This window comes from Rhagoletis pomonella, unplaced genomic scaffold (assembly GCF_013731165.1).
Source record: "Rhagoletis pomonella isolate Grant_MI unplaced genomic scaffold, Rhpom_1.0 Rhpom_scaffold_00148, whole genome shotgun sequence".
NCBI lineage: Eukaryota > Metazoa > Arthropoda > Insecta > Diptera > Tephritidae > Rhagoletis > Rhagoletis pomonella.
In genome coordinates this window covers 83,291-94,957 of record NW_023458702.1, presented here as the reverse complement: position 1 = coordinate 94,957, position 11,667 = coordinate 83,291, and the positions used below count along the sequence as shown (strand labels likewise).

The window sequence follows — 11,667 nt, the reverse complement described above, 5'->3', positions numbered from 1 at the left end:
GTCGGTTCTACGTTACCGGATTGACTCGGAGCACCCACTCCGACCAAGGACCATTACCCCAGCAGCAACCCCCCCATTTTTGCGCACTGGGAGCATGACCTACCGGCAAGTCAGCTCCGCATACTACTGGTACGCGCAGGCATAGAGCAAAACCCCGGACCATGGACATGCAGTGTCTGCAACCGATATATACACCACCCGTTCACCTCAGTCCGTTGCAACAGCTGCAATAACTGGTGTCATCTGAAAGCATGCTCAGGCCGGCACCATAGGGAGTGGAGTGCTAACTTTGTTGCATCGTGCTGCAACAATCCACAGCAAGCCCAGCATTCCACACAAACAGCGCCCGCCTAACCAACAGCCAGTGGACCAACTCCCAGCACACAACCCTGGACATCCACTCAAAGCAGATGGTTCTGCAGCGTCTGCAACAACCTGATAAGGCGTAACACCACATCTGTAAGATGCAACGCATGCAACAACTGGTGCCACCTGAAATGCTGCTCCGGCCTCATACACCATCGCGAATGGAGTACTGCTTTCACTGCAGCCTGCTGCTCTGCTACCACACAATCCCAATCGCCTGCACCTACGTTTGTCCAACCAACGTCTACGTCTGGCCAACGCCAGCGGTAATCCCACAACCGCGGCCCACGGTCACACCCACACCTGCGCCAACACCGGTGATAACACCAGCGGCCGGACCACCACACCCGCTTCAAACACAACCGGCACAGCAAGCAGTTCAGGCAGCGCGCCAGCACTCCCTCACCCCGCGAATAAACATCACCAGGCCCAACTCCATAAAATTATTGCAGTTCAATTGCAACGGACCACAGAGCAAGATCACTGAGATAGTCAGCTTCATGAGGCGCAACAAAATCTCAGTCGCGGCGGTCCAGGAAACCAAACTCCACTCCGGCTCCAGCCTTCAAAGTCAGGATGAGTTCAACGTCATCCGAAGAGACCGCCCTCGCGGCGCCGGAGTCGACATCGCCTTTATATTGCACAATGCAACAATACCGGCTCATTACCCCCCGAATCGCCGCCAACGACACACTCATTGAGCACCAAGGTGTGGCAATCAAGTCGGGAGATACTGAGCTGGAAGTCGTCAACGTGTACATACCACCTGCCACCAGCTGCCCAGCAGGATATCGAACATAAGTGCGCTACTTGAAGGCGGAAACCGGGTAGTGCTAGGGGATTTTAACGCGCACCACGAACTCTGGCACTCCAACCTGTGCAACGACCAGCGGGGTACACTAATCGCAGAACAAATTGTCGACTCAACGTTTTGCACTGTAAACGACGATGCAACCACCAGAGTCGCGGGTGACTGCTACAGCTCGCCAGATATCACTATAGCAAGCGGGGGTCTGATAAATTGCATTGGTTGGCAACCAGTGCTCACGCTCGCATCAGACCACCTGCCCATAGTAGTCGCGATAGACCACCCAAGAGATTTTGTCACATATGAACACCAAGAAGCCCAACTGGGACGGTTTTACGGAACACACGGACCGCAAATTCAATGCTCTTCCACCACCGCCGAATCATCAACGCAGCAGCCGCCCGCTTCATACTAGCCGGTAGGATCGCCAAAATCCGCCCGGGCTTTCTAGCTGAAGCGGCGGGACTCGCAGACGAGCGTGATCGAATCCGCCAGTCTAATCCTGGTGATCCCCGTATCAGGGATCTCAACAAGGACATTAACAAACTGGTTAACGAACACAAGCGGAAAACGTGGAATGAGCACCTCAAGACCTGCAATCTTTCCAGCGGAGCTAGCAAACTGTGGACGGCAGTAAAATCTCTCTCCCATCCGACGAAACGCAAGGACAACGTTGCCCTTACATTTGGCGATACCCCCACGTCGGACCCACGGACGTGCGCGCGCTTTTTCAGCCGGCAGTTTATTGCACACCCGGAGAGACAAAGCCCGCCGAAGTGTGCTACGTAAAGCACAAAAACTCCGCCCCGAGACACACTAACGTGCTTTACACCAGAAGACACGCAGGCAGCTGTAAATAAAGCCAAAGCACCCAAGGCGTTAGGCCCTGATGGAATCTCGATGCAGATGCTGAAAAAGCTAGGACCAGTGGGAGTCGAGTACATCACGGCAGCTTTAAACTTGTCACTGTCCACCCTGATCATTCCTGAGATGTGGAAAATGGGTAGGATCATTCCCCTCCTTAAGCCAGGTAAGAAGGCGGACGCAGGAGATTCTTACCGGCCAATCTCCCTCCTATCCCCAGTGGCAAAGACGATGGAAGCACTACTCCTCCCAAGTCTAACGAAGCATCTGCAACTAGCCCAACACCAACACGGATTCCGCAAAATGCACAGCACGACCACTGCATTAAACGCCATCACCACACAGATAAGCGAGGGTCTGAACCAACGTCGACCCTGTGATAGGACGGTTCTAGTCGCGGTGGACCTGTAAACACGGTAAACCAGGCGACCCTTTGCCAAGACGTCCTGGCCTCGTAGCTTCCGGATCGGACAAAGCGGTGGATAACCAGCTATCTGTGTGGACGCCAATCATTGGTCGAATTCCGAAACGCCAAGTCCAAGCCACGTAGGATTAAACAGGGGGTCCCCCAAGGCGGCGTACTCTCCTCGACGCTGTTCAACCTCTACATGGCGAAACTCCCTCCGCCGCCAGCAGGAGTAAACTTGGTGAGCTACGCCGATGATTGCACGATTTTGGCGACGGGCCCCAATATTGACAGCCTGTGCGGGAAAATCAGCGACTATCTCACCGATCTTGCAAATTTCTTCACTGCCAAGAGCCTCACCATCTCCGCCGCGAAATCCACCGCCACACTGTTTACCACCTGGACAAATGAAGTTAGGCTAGAGCTGGACGTTTACGTAAATGGCAACAAAATACCGACGGTCAACCACCCCAAAATCTTGGGAGTTACGTTCGACAGCCTATTCTCCTTTTCTGCGCACGCCTCAGCCACTTGCGAAAAGATGCGAGCTAGGAACAAAGTCCTCAAGTCACTAGCCGGCAGCACTTGGGGAGCCCTCAAAGAAACCCTACTCACTGCGTACAAAGCAATCGGCCGGTCGGTGGCAAACTACGCAGCGCCAGTGTGGACGGCGGGTACCAGCGATACACAGTGGAGAAACCTATAAACATGCCAGAATGCAGCTCTACGCACAGGCTGCCATCTCATGTCGTACGAGCATCACCTCCACCAAGAAAGCCAGATGCTGGCGGTGAAAGAGCACAACACGTTGCTATCGAAGCAGTTCCTCGTGGGATGTCACCGTGGAAATCACCCGAATAACGCCTTGCTTCGAAATGAACCGCCTCCCCGACATGTCAGACGTCACCTGCACGACTGGAAATCCGACGTTGAGCCGTGCGTAGATCACCCATTCGACGCAGAGAAATACAGAGCGGCGCTTAACCACCTACACACCGATGCAGTCAGGTCGAGTCTTAGCACCAGAAACGACAACATCCTTCTAGGTGGTCGACCGCCACCCATCAACATCGACGAAGCTGAACTGCCAAGAGAGACCAGGTGCACCCTAGCACACTCCGTTCTGGGTGGTGCCACAGACTAGAACCCAGAAGTGGCAGACACATGCCCTGCATGCGGGCAAGGTCCACACAACACCCAACACCTCTCCGCATGCGCCTCTAACACCACGACCCTGATACCAGAAGCACTATAGACCGCGCCTATAGATGCCGCCCGCTTTCTCGGCCTCAGGCTTGTCGAGTCAGAGGACGAAGACGACCCTTGACGAGACCCCGGGGGGTTGAGTACTGCTGCTACAACAACAACAACCCCTATTCTGCAACTCTTTCGTATTCGGATTTTGCTTCGTAACAATGGCATGCCTAAAAACGAACGAGTAAGAAATTGCGTAATTTTGTACGAAAACTATTCTATGTCGGAAGCGAGATAAAAGATGTAAATCGATAGCTTTGTTTCTTAGCAGATAGTTATCACAAATTATCACTAATTTCCGCTGGAAAGCTTTCTTAATCCAAAAAACTAGCTCTCTCGTTCTTACGCTCTTATTTTTTTGGCTCTCCTGCTAATTTCTGCAAGTAAATATTTTTACTAGCAGAAACTAGCAGCTGACAAAATGGACAAACCAAAATTCGCGCCAAATATTTTCAATAGTTAAATACATTGATCAGCTGTTTACTTGCTAGTTTCTGGTAGTTTTGCGTTTCTTTACTATTTCTTTGTTCCGCTCTCTGTGAGCGTAATTCCCTAAATTTTCCCATTCTTCCTCTTCCTGATAATTATCTGCCAGAAAAGAAAAGAAACAAAGCCGATGTGTGTTTACAGGAAATATTAGTGGTGTTCTTTTAAACAGATAAATTTGTCTTTCGAATATACGTATATTTTTATCCACTGATTTATATAAACGAACAAACAAGAATGTTTGTTGCCCCTCATCGAGAATCTTGGGTCCGGTATTTGTGCAATGATTTTCGGTAATTGTGTCAAAAGGCATAACCAGAATCCTAAAACTTTAACATACACGTGTAATCAAAGGATTACACTTTTATTTAAAAGAAATGTTTAAAATTTTCAAGCATTAGTTTAATAATAAATTTGGTCCGCACTATGCACTTTTTTGTAAATTTCGATGTGGGTTCTGTGGATGGCGTAGCCGGAGGTATATGCACAATAAATGCTGTATATGGAGAATTCTACTTAGTAAGGGTTATAGTCTCTAGGCGCGGCCGAAGGCAGAAGCAAGCACAACAGGTGGTGGACCTAACAAAGTGCATGTTTTCAATGGCTTGGAAGAAGCTGTTATTGCATTAACTGGATTGAGGACCAGTTCTTCAGGCATAGGAGGAGTTCTGGCCTGTGGTTCAACCAGAAGCTGACATAGATGCGCCCATGGTTACTATGCCCGACAGCTTCGCATATGAAATCATTTCCATAGCGCCCTATAATTGCAAATACAATAGAATCCATCGTTTCCTTCAAAATATGTAAAATGAAACAATATGTTGTAGACATATATGTAATACTTCTATATTGGCAGTAAGCTAACTTCTCAATGTGTAAGCATTCCGAAATCAAAGCGAGACAGTCTAGTACGGCTTTTGTCAATGTATTGTGTACTTGAGTGCCGTTTTTGTATATGTGTTGTGTACATTTTTATTTATAAACGTATGTGTTCCTTTTCTTTCGTACGTGTTTATTTATATATCTGTACTGTAGTGTTTTCGGACGGTACTAGCTCTTACTGCCAATATAGGTGTATTACATATATGGTTGTAGATTTTTGAGAATAGCGTAGATTAAGCCAATAGGTAAATGATATTCGAAATAAAGTAGACTTTTTATTTGAGAAAATATAGTTCGCTTTTATGGAACGTTTCTTTAATTGGTGTTAACCTCAGTATATCCAGTAAAAAAACTGTGGTGAACTCCTTTATGGGGATAAAGTTTCCAGAGGTGAAACTTTAGGTAGCACACAATTTCTTACACGCATGGTTGCTTTTAAACACTCATGAAAGAAACTTAAGAAATATTTGAAAAAAAAGTTCATACAGTACATTAATTTTTAAAAGAGATACCATATAATGTATGTACTCAGGTTAATAATATCAAAAAATGTATTAGAACCACCGTTTAATGTTATATTTGATACAAATTAATATTGCTGCCCCGAACGCTCTGCGCATTGCCACTGAATAATACATTTACTTAAAATTACATCCCTGGTCCTTGTTCTTTCTGTATCGCATCGTGGTGAATTCACATTCCTCAGAAATTTGCTAACAAAACAAAACAAAGGGAGTATTTTATTTGCTAACTTTTGCGATTTCTATTGTTTAATGTAAACTTATGTCTTTTTAGGATATGTTGAGGCAACAAAGAAGGCGCAGTTTGAAAATGGAGTTATTAGTAATGAAGTAGCAGGCATATTTGAAAAATTATGCCGATAAACAGGATGGAATTTGGGAAAGTAAGTGCCTGGTTGCAGCATATCCATGTATAAAAAGTATTTAATTAAATTGTTTACTAGAAATGTTATAAATCGAGTGGCTCATTTACGATGTGCTCCAAACATTTAGCGAACTTTTTTTCGCCTTCTCAATGTGCTAAGTAACAAGATAAGATTACTGCCATCACGGCCGATAAGAAACCGTAAGCAAAGGGCAGACAACCTTCCAGGAAGCTGCCTCCTGTCCCTGAGTCGGAGCTGAAGTTCAGCAAGAAGCAGGTCAGCAAATTGCTACCCTGATCAAGCGTAAACTAAAGCGCTCTGCTGCGATTACACTCCGTAAACGTGAAAATTTGGTGCATGCTGAGAAATATCAAACAAGAAAACTCCGTGATGGACGCCGTGAGATGAAGTTGCGCCGTGTGGCAAAAAAACGCGGCCAATTCTACGTGCCTTAACAATCCGGATTGGCTTTTGTGATCCGTATCCGCGGTATCAACAAAGTTGCACCAAAAGTGCGTAAAGTTTTACTGTTGTTCCGTTTTCGCCACATTAACCACGGTTTGTTCATCAAATTGAACAAGGCAACCATTAATATGCTACGTATGCTGAACCCTATATGGGGTTATCCAAATCTTAAATCAGTTCGTGAATTTATGTACAAACGTGGAATTGTCAAGCACAACCATCAACGTGTTCCAATCTCTGACAGCTTTGTGATCGAACGCAAATTGCGCAAAGCGCACGAAATTCAGTGCGTTGATTATTTGGCGCACGAAATATTCACTGTTGGAACCCACTTCAAGAAAGACTCCAACTGCCTGATGCCATTCAAGCTCAACACATCAACCCGAGGCTGGCGCAAGAAGGCTAATCACTACGTTGAGGTTGGTGATTTCGGTAGCCGTGAGCATAAGATCAACAAACTGCTGCGCATGATGGCTTAAAGAAATTGTTTTTTTTTTTTGTATTTAAGGCGACAATATAATGTGGCACATCTTCAAAAGGCGCCCAAGCAAAAGAAAATTAAAAAAATTCTTGAAGTTGCCTTTACACGCGTCGATTTCGGTCGATTGGAAAAATGACTGAGATATCGACCAGCCAAAACGCTTACATTTTAAGGTTGAATTGCAATTTACACGGGTAGATTTTAGTTAAACGACAAAAGAAATGGTTAAAGTAAATTCGTCCAGTATTTTGTGCACTGATTGTGGCAATTGGATTCACGCGAAATGCACTGGGCTGGACAGGCGAAATTAAGAAAAATGGGCTGAAGTGGATATACAGCGCATGTAAAAGCGTTGTTAGTGTGTATGTGTCAAAAGATGTATCCGAGGCGTATGATGAAGAAAATACCGCGAAACTTCTTGAAAATATGTTTGAAAAATACTTCGTTCCATTCAGACTCGGAATAGAAAACAGCTTAGATGATATCAGGACGGAGTTAAGGAAATTAAACAAACAGAATGAAACTACTATGAAGAAGTACACGGAGGTCGAGAAAAGAGTTAGCGCTCTTGAGACAACAATAGTCTTGATACGCGATCAGTTGTTCCAGATAATAAATAAATAGCCTAGATAAATAGCCGGAAAAAAGGGAGAAGAACGCTGTAGCCCTCAACGTTCCAGAATCGACGAAAACTGTTGGTGCCGATAGGCTTAAAGATGATCGCGAGCAGTTAGCTGCAGCATTCCCGCAAGAAATACGTGATACACTACCGACCTTGAAACTACGCAGACTCGGTCGTCTCTTGAGTGGTAATCCCCGTCCCCGTCCCGTACTCACTGAAACACCGTCGAAAGATGTGGCCAAGTTGCTGTGGAAATCTAAATCTTCCAATAGCCAGCACATCATCTTCAAACCCGACCTTACACCTGCACAGCGTGACCATCTGCGTGAACTGCGTACCGAACTCAACGTTTTAGCCGAAAATAATGACAACAAGACCATAAAATACGTAGATGGAATCCCAAGAATCGTTGAGAAAACCACGCCACATTCAGATAAGCGAACGCATAAAGTACCAAAAAACGAGTAATATATTATCAGAATACTAGGGGGCTGAGAACAAAATTAAACAATTTTTTGACATCGACTGCTGGCCTTCAAACCGAAGTTATATGTGTAAGCGAATCTTGGTTGCACTCATCTATCTCGAATGGAGAAGTGATTGATAACACATACGTTATGTTCAGGAAAGACAGAGACTCGTCTACAAGTTGTCGCGAGCGAGGAGGAGGAGTATTTATGTCAGTTAAGAAACACATCACGGCTGACCTAGTAATAACTGAAAACAATCATCTGGAGCAAATCTTTGTAAAAATCAAGGGCTTAAAAACTAGTATTATCATCGGTTGCGTATACATTCCACCCCGTTCTTCACGCGATGTGTACCAGGCTCATATAGCAACACTGACGTACATCAGTGCAAAGCATCCAAAGAGCCAACTCCTAATCCTCGGGGACTTTAACCTACCGAGTAGCTCCGAGCAAGGATACTGTGAATATTTTCTCCACGCGGAATTTATTTTAAGAGAATGCCAACAAGTTAACAATAAACCCAGTGATGGGCAAAATTGTATTTACTAAGTATTAAATACTAAATACAAAAGTATTTAGGTATTTTGTGTTGTTGTAAATACCAAGGTACTATTTACTTAGGTATTTAGGAGCTGCTAAATACCCAAGTACTATTTACTTAGGTATTTAGGAGCTGCTAAATACCTAGTTAAACGAGAAACGTCTGTCGTTTAACACCTTAAAACGTACATGTTTATTACCTGAATTAATGCGAATTTTCTTCAACAATTGAATTACTCAAACTTTGTAAACATATTTTCCTTCATTGAATTGTTAATTCTAAAAGTTAAATCATTTCAAAATTGTTAACACTAAACTTGAGTCATTCAAAAATAATAAACCTTATATTCTTATGCCTTGAATTGTCAAATTTGAATTTACATGTTTTGCGCTATTCAAATTAATAATCTCTATATTTGCTCATATTGAATTGATAAGAATTGTTAACCCTAAACCTAAAGAAATTTTCATCTTGAAATGCATAGTTGGCAACGCCAAAGTCGTTAATACAGCGCAAGCAGCAAATGTCAAAACAAAGAACAAAAAAAATTAGATACAGAATTTTTTCCAACCACTTTTTGTACGGTGGCAAAATCTAAGTTTTTCCTTTATATTTAATTGAACGGAATAAATAATATTGTAAAATTAGTACTTTACACGTGCGGGTTTTATTTCGGCGAAAACAGACTAGTCGGTCGCCCACTATTTATCCGCGCATAACCAAACTACCCCATCGCTTTTGAAAGCCGCCTGTAGTTGCGCCCAGAAGCAACCAAAATTAGCCTTACGTGGCCCAGTTCGTCCCCTAGGAGTGCAGCAGCCCCACCATCGTCAACCTAACACCCCCACCACGACAGTAATACAGAGCCGCCCGCAGGAAATCACCGCCACCGTCAGCCTAGTAGGAGCAAGCCATCCAACCAACACCAGTTCCGACATTACGACCACATCAGCGTCGCCGTCAACGCCCAGCAACAAGGAGCCGTCGTCCTCCTCGCTAGCCTTCAGCGCAACATAGCTCCGTCCATTTGCGTCCGGTGTTCAGCAGCTTAAGTGGAGCCGACCCCCTTACATATACCCAAGTAACCAAGAATCCGAAATTAGTCCCAAAAATCCCTAAACTGCCTCAAATGTCCCAAAACACTAAAATTAGGTCCAAAAACAAAGATAGTCCCGGGAGTCCCAAAAATCCTGAGGTAGTCTCGAAAATCCCGAAACTAGTCACGAGAATCCCGAAATTCCCAAAATTAGATCCGAGACTCTCAAAATAGTCCCGAAAGTCCTGAAACTAGGCATTATAAACCCGAAATAGTCCCGAAAGTCCCAAAAATTCCGAAATACTCCCGGAAACCCCAAAAACCCCGAAATTACTCCCGACAAACCCGAAATAGACCCGAAAGTTCCAAAAATCCAAAATAAATCCCAAAAATCTGGAAATAGTCTCGAAGGTACCAAAAATACCTAAATTACTACCGATAATCCCGAAATAGTCCCGAGAGTCCCAAAAATCCTTAAATGGCCCCGAAAGGCCCAACAGTTCCGAAACTAGTTCCGAGAATCCCAAAATAGTCCCGAAAGTTCCAAAAATCCGAAATAAGTCCCAAAATTCCTAAATTATTTCCAAAAATGGAGGTATAGTCCCAAAAATCCGAAATAAGTCCAAAAATCACGAAATACTCCTGAAAACCCCGAAATGGTCCCGAAAGTCTCAAAATTCCAAAAGTCCCAAAAAATCTATATACTCCCGAAAGCCCCAAAAGTCCCGAAACTATTCCCAAAAATCGCAAAATCAGTTCCGCGAATTACGAAGTAGTCCCGAAAATACCAAAAATCCTGAAATAGTTCCGAAAGTCCCAAAGTTCCTAAATTAGTCCCAAAAATTTCTAAATACCCCCGAAAGTTCCAAAAATTCCGAAATTCCTCCCGACAATCCCGAAATAGACCCGAATGTTCCAAAAATTAAAAATAAGTCTCAAAAATCTGGAAATAGTCTCGAAAGTCCCGAAGTTACTCCCGATAATCTCGTAATAGACCCGAAAGTGCCAAAAATCCTAAATTAGTCCCAAAAATCTGGAAATAGTCCCGAAAGTCACAAAAATACCTAAATTACTCTCGATAACCCGAACTAATCCCGAAAGTTCCAAAAATCCGAAATAAGTCCCAAAATTCTGTAAATAGTCCCGAAAGTCCCAAAAATATCTAAATTACCCCCGATAGTCCCGAAAATCCGAAATTAGTCCCAAAAATCCCGAAATACTCCTGAAAATCCCAAAAAGTCCCGAAATGGGCCCGAAAGTCCCAAAAATTCCGAAATACACCCAAAAGTCCCAAAAATCCGAAGTTAGTCCCAAAAATTTCGAAATACTCCTGAAAATCCCAAAGCTCCCGAAATCAGTTCCGAGAACCGCGAAATGGGCCCGAAATACACCCAAAAGTTCCAAAAATCTAGAAATAGTCTCGAAATTCCCAAAAATACCCAAGTTACTCCCTTTAACACCGAAATAGTTCCGAGAGTCCCAAAAATCCCTAAATAGCCTCGAAAGTCCCAAAAGTCCCGAAAGTGTTTCCGAGAATCCCGAAATGGTCCCGAAAGTCCCAAAAATCCAAAAATAGGTCAAAAAAATCGCGAATTAGTTCTCAAAGTCCCGAAATTCCTAAATTAATTCCAAGAATGGAGAAATAGTCCCGACAGTCCCAAAAATCCGAAATTAGTTACAAAAATCCCGAAATACTCCTGAAAACCCCGAAATGGTTCCAAAAGTCTCAAAAATCCAAAAAAGACCCAAATAAATCGATATACTCACGAAAGCCCCAAAAATCCCAAACTTAGTCCCAAAAATCCCGAAATGATCCCGAAAGTCCCAAAAATCCAAATCAAAGTCCCAAAAATCCCGAAAATCCGAAATTATGCCTGAGAACCCCGAAGTAGTCCAAAAGTCCCAAAAATCAGGAAACTGTCCCGAAATTACTCCCGATAACCTCGAAAATTCCAAAAATCCTAAATAAGTCCCAACAATTTTAAAATAATCTCGAAAGTCCCAAAAATACCTAAATTACCCCGATAATCCCGAAATAATCCCGAGAGCCCTGAAAATCCCTAAATAGTCCCGAAAGTCCCAACAGTCCCGAAATTATTC

General features: G+C 44.0%; 1 pseudogene; it reads left to right on the top strand.

Moving 5' to 3' along the window:
* Window positions 1–464: 464 nt before the first annotated feature.
* LOC118750137 lies at window positions 465–6,900 on the top strand (annotated as a pseudogene).
* The last annotated feature ends 4,767 nt before the right edge of the window (window positions 6,901–11,667 follow it).